Consider the following 21,390-nt stretch of genomic DNA (forward strand, 5'->3'; position numbering starts at 1 on the left):
CGTCTGACTGTGTGGTTGTGGACGTTGTGTATCCATCGTGTTCCGTGGTGATCCATGGAAGAGATTTACGTGCTGACTTAGTTGTTTTGGATGTACTTTCATTTGACGTGATTTTGGGGATGGATTGGCTGGCGCGCCATTATGCTTCGATCGACTGTCGAGGGAAGTCGGTTGAGTTTCGGATTCCAGGTGATCTACCCTTTTCTTTTCAAGGGGAAAAGGCAGAGACACCGAAGAATCTGATTTCTGCGATCAAGGCAAAGCGGATGATGAGTAAGGGTTGTCAAGCTTTCTTAGCTGTGGTTCGAGACATGGATGCTGAGGTGGGCAGTATGAACACTGGCCCTATAGTGAATGAGTTCACTGATATTTTTCCAGAGGAGTTGCCTGGATTACCACCTGATCGGGATATCGAGTTCTGCATTGACGTTGTTCCTGGAACTGGTCCTATTTCGATACCGCCGTATCGGATGGCTCCTGCTGAGCTGAAGGAGTTAAAGGAGCAGTTACAAGAACTTCTGGACAATGGCTTCATCAGACCGAGTACTTCTCCGTGGGGTGCTCCAGTTCTGTTTGTTAAGAAGAAGGATGGTTCCCTTCGGCTTTGTATCGACTACATGCAGTTGAATAAGGCTACCATCAAGAACAGATATCCCCTTCCTCGCATCGACGACTTGTTTGATCAGTTGCATGGTGCGAAGTGTTTTTCCAAGATTGACTTGAGATCCGGGTATCATCAACTTCGGATTCGGGATGTCGATGTGCCTAAGACTGCTTTCAGAACGCGTTATGGGCATTTCGAGTTTCTGGTCATGTCGCTTGGGTTGACTAACGCACCAGCGGCGTTCATGGACATGATGAATCGGGTTTTCAAGCCGTTTTTGGATCAGTTTGTTATCGTCTTCATTGATGACATCCTGATTTATTCTCGGAGTGAGGAGGAGCATGCTTATCACTTGAGGACTATACTATAGACCTTGCGAGAGCATCAGTTGTATGCTAAGTTCTTAAAGTGCGAGTTTTGGCTGGAACAGGTTACCTTCTTAGGACACGTGGTGTCGAAGGATGGGATCAAGGTTGATCCGAAGAAGATTGAGCCGGTTATGGATTGGCAAAGGCCGAGGTCAGTTACCGAGATCAGGAGTTTTCTTGGGTTAGCCGGCTACTACCGTCGGTTCGAGCAGGATTTCTCCCGGATATCTGCACCTTTGACTAAGCTGACATAGAAGGGTGTTAAGTTTGAGTGGACCGATAAGTGTGAGGCAAGTTTCGAGAAGCTGAAGGAGATTCTGACTACAGCTCCTGTTTTGGCGTTACCTTCTGGCATTGAGGGTTTTACTGTGTACTGCGATGCTTCTCGGATTGGCTTGGGTTGCGTGTTGATGCAACATGGCCAGGTGATCGCCTATGCTTCTCGTCAGCTGAAGAAGCATGAGGTGAATTACCCTACACATGACTTGGAGTTAGCTGTTGTGGTTTTTGCTCTGAAGATCTGGAGGCACTACTTGTACGGTGCGACCAGTGAGATTTTCACTGATCACAAGAGTCTAAAGTACATATTTGATCAGCATGAGTTGAATCTGAGACAGAGGAGGTGGCTAGAGTTGCTAAAAGACTACGACTGCACTATTCAGTACCATCCTGGAAAGGCTAATGTGGTAGCCGATGCGTTGAGTCGCAAGTCTTCGGGCAGTTTGGCTCATATTTCTGTGGTTGGACGTAGACCCATGGTTAAGGAGTGGCATGGTTTGATAGCTTCGGGCTACGGTTTTCAGGTTTCTCAGAATGGTGGTCTGTTGGCACAACTGCAGGTGCAGCCGGTTTTGATTGATAGGATTAAAGCTTTACAAGCTGAGGATCCACAATTGAAACGGATTATGGATGAGATCCATCTGGATGGGAATTCCGAGTTTGTTTTTGTTGACGGAGTTCTCAGGTTTGGTTCTAGACTGTGCGTTCCAGATTCAGATGGTTTGAGAGACCAGATTTTGGAGGAAGCACATAGGTCAGCTTACAGTGTTCATCCGGGATCTACCAAGATGTACCATGACCTCAAGGGTACGTATTGGTGGAGCGGAATGAAGAAAGATGTTGCAGAGTACGTTTCCAAGTGTCTGACTTGCCAGCAGGTGAAGCTGGAACATCAGAGACCTTTTGGCTATCTGCAGCCACTACCTATTCCAGAGTAGAAGTGGGAGCGGATTGCCATGGACTTTGTTGTTGGTTTACCACGTACTCGACAAGGGTACGATTCCATCTGGGTAATAGTTGACCGTATGACCAAGTCAGCTCATTTCCTTCCGATCAAGGTTTCGTATCCTGCTTCAAAGTTGGCTCAGTTGTACATCGACAGGATTGTCAGTTAGCATGGTGTACCGGTTTCGATTGTTTCTGACAGAGGGTCGGTCTTCACTTCGAGGTTCTGGAAAGCGTTACAGGAGTCTTTGGGTTCTCGTTTAGACTTCAGTATAGCTTTTCATCCTCAGACTGACGGTCAGTCTGAGAGGACTATTCAGACGTTGGAGGATATGCTCAGGATGTGCATTCTTGATTTCCAGTGTAACTGGGATACTCATTTGCCGTTGATTGAGTTTTATTATAACAACAGTTACCATGCGAGTATTGAGATGGCACCTTATGAGGCTCTGTACGGACGCAAGTGTCGATCTCCTATCTGCTGGGAAGAGGTCGGCGAGCGGAAGTTGTCTGGTGCTGAGATTATTCAAATTACCTCAGAGAAGGTACCGTTGATAAAACGGAGGTTGGAGACAGCTTTTAGTCGGCATAAGAGTTATGCAGATCCGAAGAGGAAAGACAACGAGTTTCAGGTGGGAGACTTCGTGTTTCTTCGGGTTTCGCCTATGAAAGGCGTGGTTCGTTTTGGTGTCAAGGGAAAGTTGGCTCCGAGGTACATTGGTCCCTATGAGATTTCAGAGAGGATTGGAACTGTGGCTTATCGTCTGGTTCTTCCGCCAGACATGTCGTTAGTACATCCTGTTTTTCATGTTTCCATGCTGAGGAAGTGCATCTCAGATCCTTAACAAGTGATTGTGCCTCAGAGCGTTGAGATTGACCAGGAGCTGTCCTATGAGGAACAGCCAATTGAAGTTGTTGATACGCAAGTGCGTAAGTTGCGGAACAAGGAGATTCCGATGGTCAAGGTTCTGTGGCGTAATCACTCTGTAGAGGAGTGCACTTGGGAAACGGAGTCTGATATGCGAAAACGTTACCCTTTCCTCTTTCCTTGAGGTACGTGTATCGTTGTTTATGTGTTTTAGTTGATTATTTCTGTACTACGTTTGTCGTTATGTTATTTGTTTATGTGTTTAAATTCGAGAGCATTTTTTATAAGTTGGGGAGAATGTAATATCCCGTATTTTTAAATTATATATTTTTATTATTATTATTTTAATTATAATTTTTGCATTCCGTCAAGGTTTAGGTATTCTATTATTATTGTTATTAAATAGTTTTATTTAATTTTATTTTAGTCGCTCGTTGATTTGGCCGTAATTCGATTCGTGCTTTGTTTATATTATTAGATTTTAAAAGAAAAAATAAAGAAAGGAAGTAAATTAATAAATTGCATGCAAGTCATGCATAATTCTAATTGTCCACGTAAAAAGCCCATGTTCAATTTGTTTTTGGCCTATATTAGAAGTCCATTGTTTATTATAATGAGAAGCAGTAACCATATATTGTAGCAGTAGGAATTTCATGTTCCTTACGTTCTTCATGGTACTGCATCACGTCTCTTTTATTTCTTAAACCTAAATTCTCATCACCTCAGCCGCCACACTATCTTTAACAATCTGAAACTCCATTAAACCCAATTCCAACTCCATTCGATTCAAGCTCGGTAAGTATCGTATTAGTTTCGTTCATTCTATTCATTATCGTCAAATGCGTTTCTTGATTTCGTATCTCATTGTTTAGCTTTAATTCGATTGTTCTTCGACGATTCACGTCAACTCAGCGATCTCTATAATCGCTACGCTTCGGAATTAGAAACGGTACGTAATTCAATACGTTATAGTCGCCGCCATTTCATCGTAATTGCGCGTAGTGTTATTCTGTTTTACAATTAAGCTACTGTCGATTCTATATTGTCCTTGGGTTTGAATTGTGTGTTTTAAATGAGCATTAAACCATGATTCCTTGATTTTTAATGGGTTAAACTTTGCTTAAGCTTTCGATTGCTCCGTTCGATTCGCCGTATTCTTGCTTGTTTACTGCCATTCCTTATTCACGTATATTGTTTGCTGCCATTGTTCGTTTTTCTGTTTCCTTTTACTTTAAATTATATGAAACTGAAATTTGATATCCATCGTCAGTTGTATGCCATGCTCGATGTCGACTCGAATCCATCGTTGATTTGTTGTTCTCGATTTCGTTGTGATTAGTTGGTATCGTGTTATTATTGTTATGTTGAATATGATAGTATTAGCATGGTTTGTCAAGAATCATAAAGTTTGGTTACTTGACGTTGTATTGTTGCTGTTACAGCAAGGAATGAATTTGTTTATTTAATTTGAAGGAGATGGCTAAATGGCTACATTAGTCACCAAATTGTTAATTTAAATCAATTGAATTATAGTTGTTTGGTTTTAACGTTTGGATTTTGTTTCACTTTTAAATTGACAATTTAAAAAGGATAATTATTTTATAATCTAAATTAATATAATTGCTCGGGTAATTATATTTAATTTTGAGTGAAATGTCAATTTGGCTAATTTGCAGTTTAGCCCTAAAAGTTTCTAAAAACTTATTTAAGTTATGTTTTATCTTTTGGGACTTCTAATTGATTTTTAATTAGTAGATTAAGAATGGGAAATTTATTGGATTTTATAATTGACTAAAGTACCATTTAGCCCTTAGTGGCTAACGTACAGTTTAGTCCCTATTTGGCTAAAGAACAATTTAGTCCCTAAACTTTTATGACTTATCTAATTAAGTTTTTGGGTTGTAACTTGGGTTACTTGAACTATAAGATATTAAATTCTGTTTTAATATAGATAATGGTTTTATCAAGTATTTTTAATTTATAAACTCGGGTTTATAAAATTTATAAGTTTTGTTTGGGTTAGACTGTGGTCGCCCAACAAGTGGGAAGAAGCTTGATAGTTTTAATAACTCGGCTGACTCACTAATGTGGATTTTTAACTTGGATCTATTTAATTATTTTGTGTATCAATTTTAAATATGTTTATATGATTGTGTGTTATAACTTGGGTTATATTTGTAATGCATTTAATATAAGTGTTTATTAACTGTGATTTGGTTTTGCGTTGTGCTAGTTCTATGTGTTGTCTAGTACTCTTTAGAGTTAGGGTCTGATTTTAATTATGATTTTAATATTTTATTTAGACCCGTCGACTGTTCGTACTTCAGAGGCGAACCAGAGTTAGATTGCTTGTCAGGATCACGTGGATTTAGCAAGCAGTGAGTTTATATCTCTATTTACCTCTTTATTAAGGAAATATTATATATATATATATATATATATATATATATATATATATATATATATATATGTATAAGCAGCTTTTGAACTGTTTTCGGCATTGTGGATTTGATTTGGAACGTGCTACTCGATGGGCATCATCGGGACTGCGTGCGCACCGGTAATGATTATGGTATTGAGGTAGGTTTGAGATACGTCTCACCTTAGTGAGGGCACCGGTGGAAGATACGTCTCCTGGGCTCACTATTTATTAAGTGATAGTCGGGGATCGGTTATTAAGATACGTCTCACCGACACGACAATGGATTTAGAATTGTGGTTTAGGGTTTCATTGATAATCCATAATGGAAATGTTTTATTAAACGTTTTTAAAGGTTTTTAACTTAATAAATGTAAATGGTTATATAAACTCTACTCAGTAAATCTGACCCCGTTGTTTTCCCAAATTTTCCAGGTTTGTGATTTGAGCATTTGGTCGATCTCCGTTTCTTCATTCTCGGAGGTTCTTTATTTATTTCAGAAATAAAGTGTCAAACTATTTTAAACTCTTAGACCGCAGTAGTAGTTTCATATTATTCATGTCTTAGTCTTACGTTTATAGTTTTGACTATTGTTTGTTGGATTGGTCCAACTATTACTTTATCGCTTTTGGCATGATTACAGTGTTTATGGTATTTATATTATATTTCCATACTATTGGAGATTATTCTGAGATAAGTGTACTTTAAATATATATATTGCTTTATGTACTGCTAGACTAGGCTGAAGTCTCGGCCCGAGCATGTGGTTTTATGCAGTTACATTGTTTTAAATGATATAAATTGGTTATCCGCAAGGCTAGCTACGGGTTTTGGTACAACCATACCCATACCCTAGCGCCGGTCACGATTCATGAAAATGGGTCGTGACAATCACAAAACAAATCTAACGTTTCACCTTTTTAGCAATTTAAGCCAAACGTTTACAAACGTTACGAAACAAAACTAAACGTTTAATACGTTACGAAACAAATACAAACGTTCTCAGTTTTAGCGATTCAAGCCAAACGTTTCCAAACTTGACGAAACAAATCCAAGCGTTTCACTTTTTTAGCCATTTAAGTCAAACGTTTACAAACGTTACGAAGCAAATCCAAATGTTTCACCTTTTTAGCGATTTAAGCTAAACGTTTACAAAGGTTATGAAACAAATCCATATATTTCAGCTTTTTAGCAATATAAGCCAAACGTACAAAACTTACGAAACTAATTCAAGCGTTTCACCTCTTTAGCAATTTAAGCCAAACATTTACAAACGTTATGAAACAAATCCAAACTTTTCCCCATTTTAGTGATTGAAGCCAAACGTTTACAAATGTTACGAAACAAATCCAAACGTTTCGAAACAAATACAAACATTTAAAACGTTACGAAGCAAATTCAAACGTTTTACCTTTTTAGCGATTTAAGCAAAACGTTTACAAACGTTACGAAACAAAGCCTAACGTTTACAAATGTTACGAAACAAATCCAAGCGCTTCACCTATTTAAAAATTTAAGCTGAACGTTAACTAACGTTACGGAACAAAACCAAACTTTTCACATTTTAAATAATTTTAGCCAAACTTTTACAAACTCTACGAAACAAATCCAAACATTTCACCTTTTTAGTGATTGAACCCAAACGTTTACAATCGATACGAAACAAATCCAAACGTTTCACCTTTTTAGCGATTTAAGCCAAACGTTTACAAACATTACGAAACAAAACCAAAAGTTTCACCTTTTTAGCGATTTAAGCAAAACGTTTACAAACATTACGAAACAAAACCAAACGATTAAAACGTTACGAAACAAATCCAAACGTATACAAACATTACAAAACAACACCAAATGTTTCCCCATTTTCGCGATTTAAGCAAAACGTTTATAAACGTTACGAAACAAAACCAAACGTTACGAAACGAATCCAAACGTTTCACCTATTTGTGATTGAAGCCAAACATTTTCAAACGTTACGAAACAAATCCAAACGTTTCGAAACAAATCCAAACGTTTAAAACGTTACGAAACAAATCCAACCGTTTCAACTTTTTAGCGACTTAAGCCGAACTTTTACAAAGGTTATGATACAAACCAAAACGGTTCACCTTATTAGCGATTTATGCCAAACCACAAACGTTACGAAACGAATCCAAGTTTTTCACCTTTTTAGCAATTTAAGCCAAACGTTTACAAACGTTAGAAAATAAATCCAAGCGTTTCAACTTTTTAGCAATTTAAGCCTAATGTTTACAAACGTTACGAAATAAATCAAAGCGTTTCACCTTTTTAGCAATTTAAATCAAACGTTTAAAACGTTACGAAACAAATCCAAAAGTTTACAAACGTTACGAAACAAATCGAAACGCTTCACCTTTTTTGCGATGTAAGCCAAACGTTTACAAACATTACGACACAAATCCAAACGTTTAATCTTTTTAGTGATTTAAGCCAAACGTTTACAAATGACACGAAACAAAACCAAACTTTTAAAACGTTACAAAACAAATCGAAACGTTTCATATTTTTAGCAATGTAAGACAAACCCTTACAAACGTTACCAAACAAATCCAAACATTTCATTTTTTTAGCGATTTAAGTCTAACGTTTACAAACGTTACGAAACTAAACCAAACGTTTTATCTTTTTTGCGATTTAAGCAAAACGTTTTCGAACATTACGGAACAAATCCAAACGCATCACCTTTTTAGCGATTTAAGCCAAATGTTTACAAATGTAAGCAAAATAAATCCAAACGTTTCACCTTTTTAGCGATTTAATCAAAACGTTTACAAATGTCACGAATAAAATATAAATGTTTCACCTTTTTAGCGATTTAAGCCAAATGTTTACAAACGTTACGAAACAAATCCAAGCGTTTCACCTATTTAGCAATTTAAGCCGAAAGTTAAGTAACATTGCAGAACAAAACCAAATGTTTCACATTTTTAGCGATTTAAGCCAAACATTTACATACGTTAGAAAACAAAACCATATTTTTCACCTTTTTAGAGATTTAATCCAAACGTTTACAAAGGCTACGGAACAAATTAAAATGTTTCAACTATTTAGCAATTTAAGCCAAATGTGTTCAAATGTACGAAACAAATCCTACCGTTTCAACTTTATAGCAATTTAAGCCAAACTTTTACAAACGATCCGAAACAAATCCAAGCGTTTCACCGTTTTAGGAATTTAAGCCAAATATTTACAAACGTCACGAAACAAATCCAAACGTTTCACCTTTTTACCAACTTAAGTCAAACGTTTACAAACGTTACGAAACAAATCCAAACATTTCACCTTTTTTTATCAATTTAAGCCGAACGTTTACAAGCGTTGCGAAACAAATCCAAACATTTCATCTTTTTAGCGAATTAAGCCGAATGTTTACAAACGTTTCGAAACAAAACAAAAAATTTCACCTTTTTAGCAATTCAAGCCAAACGTTTACAAACATTACAATACTAATCCAAATGTTTCCCCATTTTAGCGATTTAAGCCAAACATTTAAAATGTTATGAAACGAATCTAAACGCTACACCTTTTTAGCGATTTAAGCGAAATGTTTACAAACATTACGAAACAAATCCAAGCGTTTCACCTTTTTAGCAATTTAAGCGAAACGTTTACAAACGTTACAAAACAAATCCAAACATTTCACCTTTTTAGCGATTTAGGCAAACATTTACAAACGCTTCAAAACAAATCGAAACGTTTCCCCTTTTTAGTGATTTAAGCCAAACGTTTTCAAACGTTACGAAATAAATCCAAACGTTTTACCTTTTTAGCGATTTAAGCCAAATGTTCACAAATGTTACGAAACAAATCCAAACGTTTCACCTTTTTAGCGATTTAAGCCAAACATTTACAAACATTATGTAACAAATCCAAACGTTTAGCCTTTTTAGCAATTTAAACCAAACGTTTACAAATGTTACGAAACAAATCCAAACGTTTGAATATAAGCCAAACGTTTACAAATGTTATGATACAAATCCAAACATATTCCCTTTTTAGCGATTTAAGCCAAATGTTTATAAACGTTACGGCTTAAATTGCTAAAAAGGTGAAACGTTTGGATTTGTTTCATAAGGTTTTAAGCGTTTTGTTTTGTTTCATAACCTTACAAAACCAATCCTTTTACCATTATAGCGATTCAAGTCAAACGTTTTCAAACGTTACGAAACAAATCCAAACGTTCCACGTTTTTAGTAATTTAAGTCAAACGTTTACAAACGTTACAAAACAAATACAAATGTTTCACCTTTTTAGTGATTTAAGCCAAACGTTTACAAACGTTACGAAACAAATCTAAACGTTTCCTTTTTAGCTAATTAAGGCAAACGTTAACAAACGTTACGAAACAAAACCAAACGTTTACAAAAAAATCCAAACGTTTCACCAAACATTCAAAATGTTATGAAACAAATCCAAACGTTTCACCATTTTAGCGATTTAAGCCAAACATTTACAAACCCAAGATTTCTCCTTTTTAACAATTTAAGCCAAATGTTTACAAACGTGACGGAACAAAACCAAACGTTTACAAAGGTTGTAAAACAAAACCAAACGTTTCGCCTTTTTAGCGATTTAAACCAAACGTTTACAAACGTTACGAAACAAATCCAAACGTTCAATCTTTTTATCAATTTAAGCCGAATGTTTACAAAGTTTACGAAACAAATCCAAACGTTTTAACTTTTTAGCGAATTAAGCCGAACGTTTACAAACGTTTCGCAACAAAACCAAATATTTCACCTGTTTAGCAATTTAAGCCAAACGTTTACAAACGTTACGATACAAATCCAAATATTTCCCCATTTTAGCGATTTAAGTCGAACATTTAAAATGTTAGGAAACAAATCAAAACGCTACACCTTTTTATCGATTTAAGCGAAATGTTTACAAACATTATGAAACAAATCCAAGCATTTCACCTTTTTAGCAATTTAAGCGAAACGTTTACAAACGTTACGAAAACAAATCCAAACATTTCACCTTTTTCGCGATTTAAGGCATACAATTACAAACGTTACAAAACAAATCAAAACGGTTCACCTTTTTAGCGATTTAAGCCAAAAGTTTACAAACGTTACGAAACAAATCGAAACGTTTCACCTTTTTGGCGATTAGAGCCAAACGTTCACAAACGTTACAAAACAAATCCAAATGTTTTAATTTAAACCAAACGTTTACAAACGTTATAAAACAAATCCAAACGTTTCTCCTTTTTAGCGATTTAAGCCAAACGTTTATAAACGTTACGGCTAAAATCGCTAAAAAATTGAAACGTTTGGATTTGTTTCGTAATGTTTTAAACGTTTGGTTTTGTTTTATAACCATACAAAACCAAACGTTTCAACTTTTTAGAGATTTAAGCCAAACGTTTACAAACGTTACGAAACAAATCCAAATGTTTCATCTTTTTAGCAATTTAACCCAACCGTTTACAAACGTTACAAAACAAATCCAAATGTTTCACCTTTTTAACGATTTAAGCCAAACGTTTCACCTTTTTAGCAATTTAAGCCAAACGTTTACAAACGTTACGAAACAAATACAAATGTTTCACCATTAGCGATTTAAGCCGAACGTTTACAAACATTACGAAACAAATCTAAACGTTTCAACTTTTTAGCTAATTAAGCCAACTATTTACAAACGTTACGAAACAAAACCTAACGTTTACAAAAAAATCCAAACGTTTCACCAAACATTTAAAACGTTACGAAACAAATCCAAATGTTTCACCATTTTAGCGATTTAAGCCAAATGTTTACAAATCCAAGTTTTCTCCTTCTTAACAATTTAAGCCAAATGTTTACAAACGTTACAGAACAAAACAAAACTTTTCCCCATAATTGTAAAACAAAATCAAACCTTTTACCTTTTTAGCGATTTAAACCAAACGTTTATAAACGTTACAAAACAAATCCAAAAGTTTCACCTTTTTAGCGATTTAAGCCAAACATTATGAAACAAATCCAAACGTTTCACCTTTTTAGCGATTTACGCCAAACGTTTACAAACGTTACCAAACAAATCCAAACGTTTCACCTTTTTAGCGATTTAAGCCGAACGTTTAAAATCGCTACGAACCAAAACCAAACGTTTAACCTTTTTTGCGATTAAAGCAAAACGTTTTCAAACGATACGGAAAAAATCCAAACGTATCACCTTTTTAGCGATTTAAGCCAAATGTTTACAAACGTTAGGAAACAAATCCAAATTTTTCACTTTTTTAGCCATTTAAACAAAACGTTTACAAATGTTACGAAACAAATCTAAACGTTTCACCTTTTTAGCGATTTATGCCAAATGTTTACGAAGGTTATGAAACAAATCCAAACGTGTCACCTTTATAGCGATTTAAGCAAAACGTTTACAAACGTTACGAAACAAATCCAAACGTTTCACCTTTTTTGCGATTTAAGCCAAACTTCTTCAAAGGTTATGAAAACAACCAAACATTTCCCCTTTTTAGCGAATTAAGCCATACGTTTACAAAAGTTTCGATACAAATCCAAACGTGTCACCTTTTTAGGAATTTAAGACATATGTTTACAAACGGTTCGAAACAAATCCAAACGTTTCACCTTTTTAGCGATTTAAGCCAAATGTTTACAAACGTTACGAAAAAAATACATATATTTTGCATTTTTAGTGATTTAACCCGAACGTTTACAAACGCTACGAAACAAAACAAAACGTTTAAAACATTACGAAACAAATTCAAATGTTTAACCTTTTCAGCAATTTAAGCCAAACGTTTATAAACTTTACGAATCAAGCGTTTCACCTTTTTAGAAAATTAAGTCACACGTTTACAAACGTTTCGAAATTTAAAACATTTGACCTTTTGAGTGATTTAAGCATATGTTTACAAAAGTTACAAAACAAATCCAAAAGTTTCACTTTTTTAGCGATTTAAGCCAAATGTTTACAAACGTTACGAAACAAATCCAAATGTTTCGCCTTTTTAGCAATTTAAGCCAAACGTTTACAAACATTACGAAACAAATCAAAACGTTTCACCTTTTTAGCGATTTAAGCCAAATGTTTACAAACGTTATGAAACAAAACCAAACGTTTAAAACGTTACGAAACAAATCCAAACGTTTCATATTATTAGCGATGTAAGACAAACCCTTACAAACGTTACGAAACAAAACCAAGCATTTCACCTTTTTAGCAATTTAAGGCAAACGTTTACAAACGTTAGGAAACAAATCGAATAGTTTAACCTTTTTAGCAATTTAAACCAAACGTTTACAATCGTTCCGAAACAAATTCAAGCGTTTTACCTTTTTAGTAATTTAAGCCAAACGTTTACAAAAGTTACGAGACAAATCCAAACGTTTCACCTTTTTAGCAATTTAAGCCGAATGTTTACAAACGTTACAAACAAATACAAACGTTTTACTTTTTTAGTGATTTAAGCCAAATGTTTTTAAACGTTACGAAACAAAACCAAACATTTCACCTTTTTAGCAATTTAAGCCAAACATTTACAAATGCTACAATACAAATCCAAACGTTTCACCTTTTTAGAAATATAAGCCAAACATTTACAAACGTTACGAAATAAATCCAAACGTTTCCCCTTTTTAGAGATTTAAGCCAAACCTTTACAAACGTTACTAAACAAATCCAAACGTTTCACCTTTTTAGCGATTTAAGCCAAACGTTTACAAACATTACAAAACAAATCTAACTTTTCACCTTTTTAGCAATTGAAGCCAAACGTTTACAAAAGTTACGAAACAAAACTAAACGTTTAATACGTTACGAAACAAATACAAACGTTCTCAGTTTTAGCGATTCAAGCCAAACGTTTACAAACGTTACAAAACAAATCCAAGCGTTTCACTTTTTTAGCCATTTAAGTCAAACGTTTACAAACGTTACGAAGCAAATCCAAATGTTTCACTTTTTTAGCCATTTAAACAAAACGTTTACAAATGTTACGAAACAAATCTAAATGTTTCACCTTTTTAGCGATTTATGCCAAATGTTTACGAAGGTTATGAAACAAATCCAAACGTGTCACCTTTATAGCGATTTAAGCAAAACGTTTACAAACGTTACGAAACAAATCCAAACGTTTCACCTTTTTTGCGATTTATGCCAAACTTCTTCAAAGGTTATGAAAACAACCAAACATTTCCCCTTTTTAGCGAATTAAGCCATACGTTTACAAAAGTTTCGATACAAATCCAAACGTGTCACCTTTTTAGGAATTTAAGACATATGTTTACAAACGGTTCGAAACAAATCCAAACGTTTCACCTTTTTAGCGATTTAAGCCAAATGTTTACAAACGTTACGAAACAAATACATATATTTCACATTTTTAGTGATTTAACCCGAACGTTTACAAACGCTACGAAACAAAACAAAACGTTTAAAACATTACGAAACAAATTCAAATGTTTAACCTTTTCAGCAATTTAAGCCAAACGTTTATAAACTTTACGAATCAAGCGTTTCACCTTTTTAGAAAATTAAGTCACACGTTTACAAACGTTTCGAAATTTAAAACATTTGACCTTTTGAGTGATTTAAGCCATATGTTTACAAAAGTTACAAAACAAATCCAAAAGTTTCACTTTTTTAGCGATTTAAGCCAAATGTTTACAAACGTTACGAAAAAAATCCAAATGTTTCGCCTTTTTAGCAATTTAAGCCAAACGTTTACAAACATTACGAAACAAATCAAAACGTTTCACCTTTTTAGCGATTTAAGCCAAATGTTTACAAACGTTATGAAACAAAACCAAACGTTTAAAACGTTACGAAACAAATCCAAACGTTTCATATTATTAGCGATGTAAGACAAACCCTTACAAACGTTACGAAACAAAACCAAGCATTTCACCTTTTTAGCAATTTAAGGCAAACGTTTACAAACGTTAGGAAACAAATCGAATAGTTTAACCTTTTTAGCAATTTAAACCAAACGTTTACAATCGTTCCGAAACAAATTCAAGCGTTTTACCTTTTTAGTAATTTAAGCCAAACGTTTACAAAAGTTACGAGACAAATCCAAACGTTTCACCTTTTTAGCAATTTAAGCCGAATGTTTACAAACGTTACAAACAAATACAAACGTTTTACTTTTTTAGTGGCCAAATGTTTTTAAACGTTACGAAACAAAACCAAACATTTCACCTTTTTAGCAATTTAAGCCAAACATTTACAAATGCTACAATACAAATCCAAACGTTTCACCTTTTTAGAAATATAAGCCAAACATTTACAAACGTTACGAAATAAATCCAAACGTTTCCCCTTTTTAGAGATTTAAGCCAAACCTTTACAAACGTTACTAAACAAATCCAAACGTTTCACCTTTTTAGCGATTTAAGCCAAACGTTTACAAACATTAAAAAACAAATCTAACTTTTCACCTTTTTAGCAATTGAAGCCAAACGTTTACAAACGTTACGAAACAAAACTAAACGTTTAATACGTTACGAAACAAATACAAACGTTCTCAGTTTTAGCGATTCAAGCCAAACGTTTACAAACGTTACAAAACAAATCCAAGCGTTTCACTTTTTTAGCCATTTAAGTCAAACGTTTACAAATGTTACGAAGCAAATCCAAATGTTTCACCTTTTTAGCGATTTAAGCTATACGTTTACAAAGGTTATGAAACAAATCCATAGATTTCACCTTTTTAGCAATATAAGCCAAACGTACAAAACTTACGAAACTAATCCAAGCGTTTCACCTTTTTATCAATTTAAGCCAAACATTTAAAAACGTTATGAAACAAATCCAAACTTTTCCCCATTTTAGTGATTGAAGCCAAACGTTTACAAATGTTACGAAATAAATCCAAACGTTTCTAAACAAATACAAACATTTAAAACGTTACGAAGCAAATTCAAACGTTTTACCTTTTTAGCGATTTAAGCAAAACGTTTAGCATAGTTACGAAACAAAGCCTAACGATTACAAATGTTACGAAACAAATCCAAGCGCTTCACCTATTTAGAAATTTAAGCTGAACGATAACTAACGTTACGAAACAAAACCAAACGTTTCACATTTTTAATAATTTAAGCCAAACTTTTACAAACTCTACGAAACAAATCCAAACGTTTCACCTTTTTAGTGATTGAACCCAAACATTTACAATCGATACGAAACAAATCCAAATGTTTCACCTTTTTAGCGATTTAAGCCAAAAGTTTACAAACATTACGAAACAAAACAAAGAGTTTCACCTTTTTAGCGATTTAAGCAAAACGTTTACAAACATTACGAAACAAAACCAAACGATTAAAACGTTACGAAACATGTCCAAACGTATACAAACAATACAAAACAACACCAAATGTTTTCCCATTTTCGCCATTTAAGCCAAACGTTTACAAACATTACGAAACAAAACCAAACGTTACAAAACAAAACCAAACGTTATGAAACGAATCCAAACGTTTCACCTATTTGTGATTGAAGCCAAACATTTTCAAATGTTACGAAACAAATCCAAACGTTTTGAAACAAATCAAAACGTTTAAAACGTTACGAAACAAATCCAACCGTTTCAACTTTTTAGCGACTTAAGCCGAACTTTTACAAAGGTTGTGATACAAAACAAAACGGTTCACCTTATTAGCGATTTATGCCAAACCACAAACGTTACGAAACGAATCCAAGTTTTTCACCTTTTTAGCAATTTAAGCCAAACGTTTACAAACGTTACGAAATAAATCAAAGCGTTTCACCTTTTTAGCAATTTAAACCAAACGTTTAAAACGTTACGAAACAAATCCAAAAGTTTACAAACGTTACGAAACAAATCGAAACGCTTCACCTTTTTTGCGACGTAAGCCAAACGTTTACAAACATTACGACACAAATCCAAACATTTCATCTTTTTAGTGATTTAAGCCAAACGTTTACAAATGATACGAAACAAAACCAAACGTTTAAAACGTTACAAAACAAATCGAAACGTTTCATATTTTTAGCAATGTAAGATAAACCCTTACAAATGTTACCAAATAAATCCAAACGTTTCACCTTTTTAGCGATTTAAGTTGAACGTTTACAAACGTTACGAAACTAAACCAATGGTTTCATCTTTTTTGCGATTTAAGCAAAACGTTTTCAAACATTACGGAACAAATCCAAACGCATCACCTTTTTAGCGATTTAAGCCAAACGTTTACAAATGTTAGGAAATAAATCCAAATGTTTCACCTTTTTAGCGATTTAAGCCAAACGTTTACAAACGTCACGAATAAAATATAAACGTTTCACCTTTTTAGCGATTTAAGCCAAATGTTTACAAACATTACGAAACAAATCCAAGCGTTTCACCTATTTAGCAATTTAAGCCGAAAGTTAAGTAACATTGCGAAACAAAACCATATTTTTCACCTTTTTAGAGATTTAATCCAAACGTTTACAAAGGCTATGGAACAAATCCAAACGTTTCCACTATTTAGCAATTTAAGCCAAACGTGTTCAAACGTACGAAACAAATCCTACCGTTTAACCTTTATAGCAATTTAAGCCAAACTCTTACAAACGATCTGAAACAAATCCAAGCGTTTAACCTTTTTAGGAATTTAAGCCAAACCTTTACAAACGTCACGAAATAAATCCAAACGTTTCACCTTATTACCAATTTAAGTCACACATTTACAAACGTTACGAAACAAATCCAAACGTTTCACCTTTTTAGCGAATTAAGCCGAACCTTTACAAACATTTCGAAACAAAACCAAAACATTTAACTTTTTAGCAATTCAAGCCAAACGTTTACAAACGCTACAATACTAATCCAAACGTTTCCCCATTTTAGCGATTTAAGCCAAACATTTAAAATGTTATGAAAAAAATCTAAACGCTACACCTTTTTAGCGATTTAAGCGAAATATTTACAAACATTACGAAACAAATCCAAGCGTTTCACCTTTTTAGCAATTTAAGCGAAACGTTTACAAACGTTATGAAAACAAATCCAAACATTTCACCTTTTTACCAACTTAAGTCAAACGTTTACAAGCGTTGCGAAACAAATCGAAACGTTTCATCTTTTTAGCGATTTAAGCCAAACGTTTTCAAACGTTACGAAATAAATCCAAACGTTTCACCTTTTTAGCGATTTAAGCCAAATGTTCACAAACGTTACGAAACAAATCCAAACGTTTCACCTTTTTAGCGATTTAAGCCAAACGTTTACAATCATTATGAAACAAATCCAAACGTTTGAATTTAAGCCAAACGTTTACAAACGTTATGAGACAAACCCAAACGTATCCCCTTTTTAGCGATTTAAGCCAAATGTTTATAAACGTTACGGCTTAAATTGCTAAAAAGGTGAAACGTTTGGATTTGTTTCGTAAGGTTTTAAGCGTTTTGTTTTGTTTCATAACCTTACAAAACCAATCGTTTTACCTTTATAGTGATTCAAGTCAAACGTTTTCAAACGTTACGAAATTAATCCAAACGTTCCACATTTTTAGTAATTTAAGCCAAACGTTTACAAACGTTACAAAACAAATACAAATATTTCACATTTTCAGTGACTTAAGCCAAATGTTTACAAACGTTACGAAACAAATCTAAACGTTCCCTTTTTACCTAATTAAGGCAAACGTTTACAAACGTTACGAAACAAAACCAAACGTTTACAAAAAAATCCAAACGTTTCACAAACATTCAAAATGTTATGAAACAAATCCAAACGTTTCACCATTTTAGCGATTTAAGCCAAACATTTACAAACCCAAGATTTCTCCTTTTTAACAATTTAAGCCAAACGTTTACAAACGTGACGGAACAAAACCAAACGTTTACAAAGGTTGTAAAACAAAACCAAACGTTTCGCCTTTTTAGCGATTTAAACCAAACGTTTACAAACGTTACGAAACAAATCCAAACGTTCAACCTTTTTATCAATTTAAGCCGAATGTTTACAAAGGTTACGAAACAAATCCAAACGTTTTAACTTTTTAGCGAATTAAGCCGAACGTTTACAAACGTTTCGGAACAAAACCAAACATTTCACCTGTTTAGCAATTTAAGCCAAACGTTTACAAACGTTACGATACAAATCCAAACATTTCCCCATTTTAACGATTTAAGTCGAACATTTAAAATGTTAGGAAACAAATCAAAATGCTACATATTTTTAGCGATTTAAGTCGAACGTTTATAAACGTTACGGCTAAAATCGCTAAAAAGTTGAAACGTTTGGATTTGTTTCGTAATGTTTTAAACGTTTGGTTTTGTTTCATAACCATACAAAACCAAACGTTTCACCTTTTTAGAGATTTTAACCAAACGTTTACAAACGTTGCGAAACAAATCCAAATGTTTCATCTTTTTAGCAATTTAACCCAACCGTTTACAAACGTTACAAAACAAATCCAAAATGTTTCCCCTTTTTAACGATTTAAGCCAAATGTTTACAAACGTTATGAAACAAATCCAAACGTTTCACCTTTTAGCAATTTAAGCCAAACGTTTACAAACGTTACGAAACAAATACAAACGTTTCAACTTTAGCGATTTAAGCCGAACGTTTACAAACGTTACGACACAAATTTAAATGTTTCAACTTTTTAGCTAATTAAGCCAACTATTTACAAACGTTACGAAACAAAACCAAACGTTTAAAAAAAAAATCCAAACGTTTCACCAAACATTTAAAACGTTACGAAACAAATTCAAATGTTTCACCATTTTAGCGATTTAAACCAAACGTTTACAAACGTTACAAAACAAATCCAAATGTTTCACCTTTTTAGCAATTTAAGCCAAACATTATGGAACAAATCCAAACGTTTCACATTTTTAGCGATTTAAGCCAAACGTTAAAAATGTTACAAAAAAAATCCAAATTTTTTAGCGTTTTAAGCCAAACGATTACAAACGTATCGAAACGAATCCAAACGTTTCCCCTTTTTAGCGATTGAAGCCAAACGTTAACAAACGTTCCGGAACAAAACCAAACGTTTACAAACGTTACGAAACAAAACCAAACGTTTACAAACAAATCAAACGTTTCATCAAACATTGAAAACGTTACGAAACAAATCCAAACGTTTCACCTTTTTAGCGAATTAAGACAAACGTTTACAGATCCAAGATTTCACCTATTTAACAATTTAAGCGAAATGTTTACAAACGTTACGGAACTAAACCAAACATTTACAAAGGTTATAAAACAAAACCAAACGTTTCACATGTTTGGCGATTTAAGCCAAACGTTTACAAAAATTATGAAACAAATCCAAACGTTTACAAACGTTATGAAACAAAATCAAACATTTCAAAACGTTACGAAACATAACCAAATGTTTCATCTTTTTAGCTATTGAAGCCAAACGTTTACAAACGTTACAAAACAAAATCAAACGTTTACAAACATTACGAAACAAATCGAAGCATTTCACCTTTTTAGCAATTTAAGCCAAATGTTTACAAACGTTACGAAATAAATCCAAACATGTCACTTTTTTAGCGATTTAAGATAAACGTTTAAAACGTTACAAAACAAATCCAAACGTTTAAAACGTTACGAAACAAAACCAAATGTTTTCCATTTTTAACGATTTTAAGCATTACGAAACAAAAATAAACGTTAAAACGTTACGAAACAAATCCAAACTTTTGCCCATTTTAGCAAATTAAGCTGAATGTTTGCAAACGTTACGAAACGTTTCACCTTTTTAGCGATTAAAGTTAAACGTCTACAAACGTTACTGTAATACCCCAAAAGATTTAATTATTTATTTGGGCCACGTGTTCAGTTTGGACTCGCTAGAGTGGCGATATCGGAAAGACTTCAGAAAAATAAAAGTAAATAAATTGTAAGTAGGTCGGTTTTGGGAAAGCAATTATGCAGAAATTAATGTTATATTTCAATTCTAAAGTTAGAATTGGAATTAAAAGGAAAAATGTCAAGAAAAGCCCAAAATAAAGTTCAGGGACTAAAGTGGTAATTTTGCCACTATGCCTCGAAAATGGAAATTTATAGGTTTTGACGAGAAATTATTAATATTGAGCTTCGTATTATTTATCGGATATAAATAGTACGTATAAGTCATAATTAAAATGTTAATTAATATAGTTATGAACTAAATTGGACAAACGAAAAGTTTACAAGTTATTATGTAATAAGGAAAGAAGAGAAGGATCAAAACGAGCCTTTAACCATGATATACATGGTTATGAATATGGATCAGAGACACAGAAGAAGAACCGAGAGAGATTGAAAAATAACGATCGATTCTGTCGTTTCGCTGCCGTTTCTCCGTTAGACGTCTGATTCGAGCGATATTTGCGGCGATTTCTTCAAAATCGAGAGCTCAATCGATCCTAAGCTTCATTTCAAGGTAAATCTTCGAGAAGTTTGGTTAAAAATTGATATAAAAGGGCTGTTTTAAGTTATATAGGATATTAGGATCGAATTCAACGTTTTTGAAGTTATTATAGAGTATTAATGAAAACGAAGGAACGAGTTTTGATTAGGAAAATGTTTCGCACGTCGTGATGGATGCGAAACCCCGGAAATTTATTTCTGGGGGGCTGTGTACGTTGTAATAACCTGCATTTTTGTAAAAAATAAAATAATGATTTTATTTTTATTTCCAATAATAATTAGAATCGTTGCAGATTCATTTCTTTTCAATTCGTGGTTTAAATAAATTATTCGGACTGTGTCGGGTTGGTTTGACCCTAGGCTTATTCTTTTTTAGTTGGGTTTGAGTGGGTTTGGCCCATGGCTGGTTTGGCCATGGGCACATTATTCTTGCTTGTTCATATGTGAGCAATAACGTGCTCATATGTGCCTCTGCCACTTCTGAAAATAACTCACGGCCGCTATTCTTTTCCTTTTTCTGGCCTATATATTCTTCTGCTACGTTTTATTTC

This window comes from Mercurialis annua, linkage group LG3 (assembly GCF_937616625.2).
Source record: "Mercurialis annua linkage group LG3, ddMerAnnu1.2, whole genome shotgun sequence".
Lineage (NCBI taxonomy): Eukaryota > Viridiplantae > Streptophyta > Magnoliopsida > Malpighiales > Euphorbiaceae > Mercurialis > Mercurialis annua.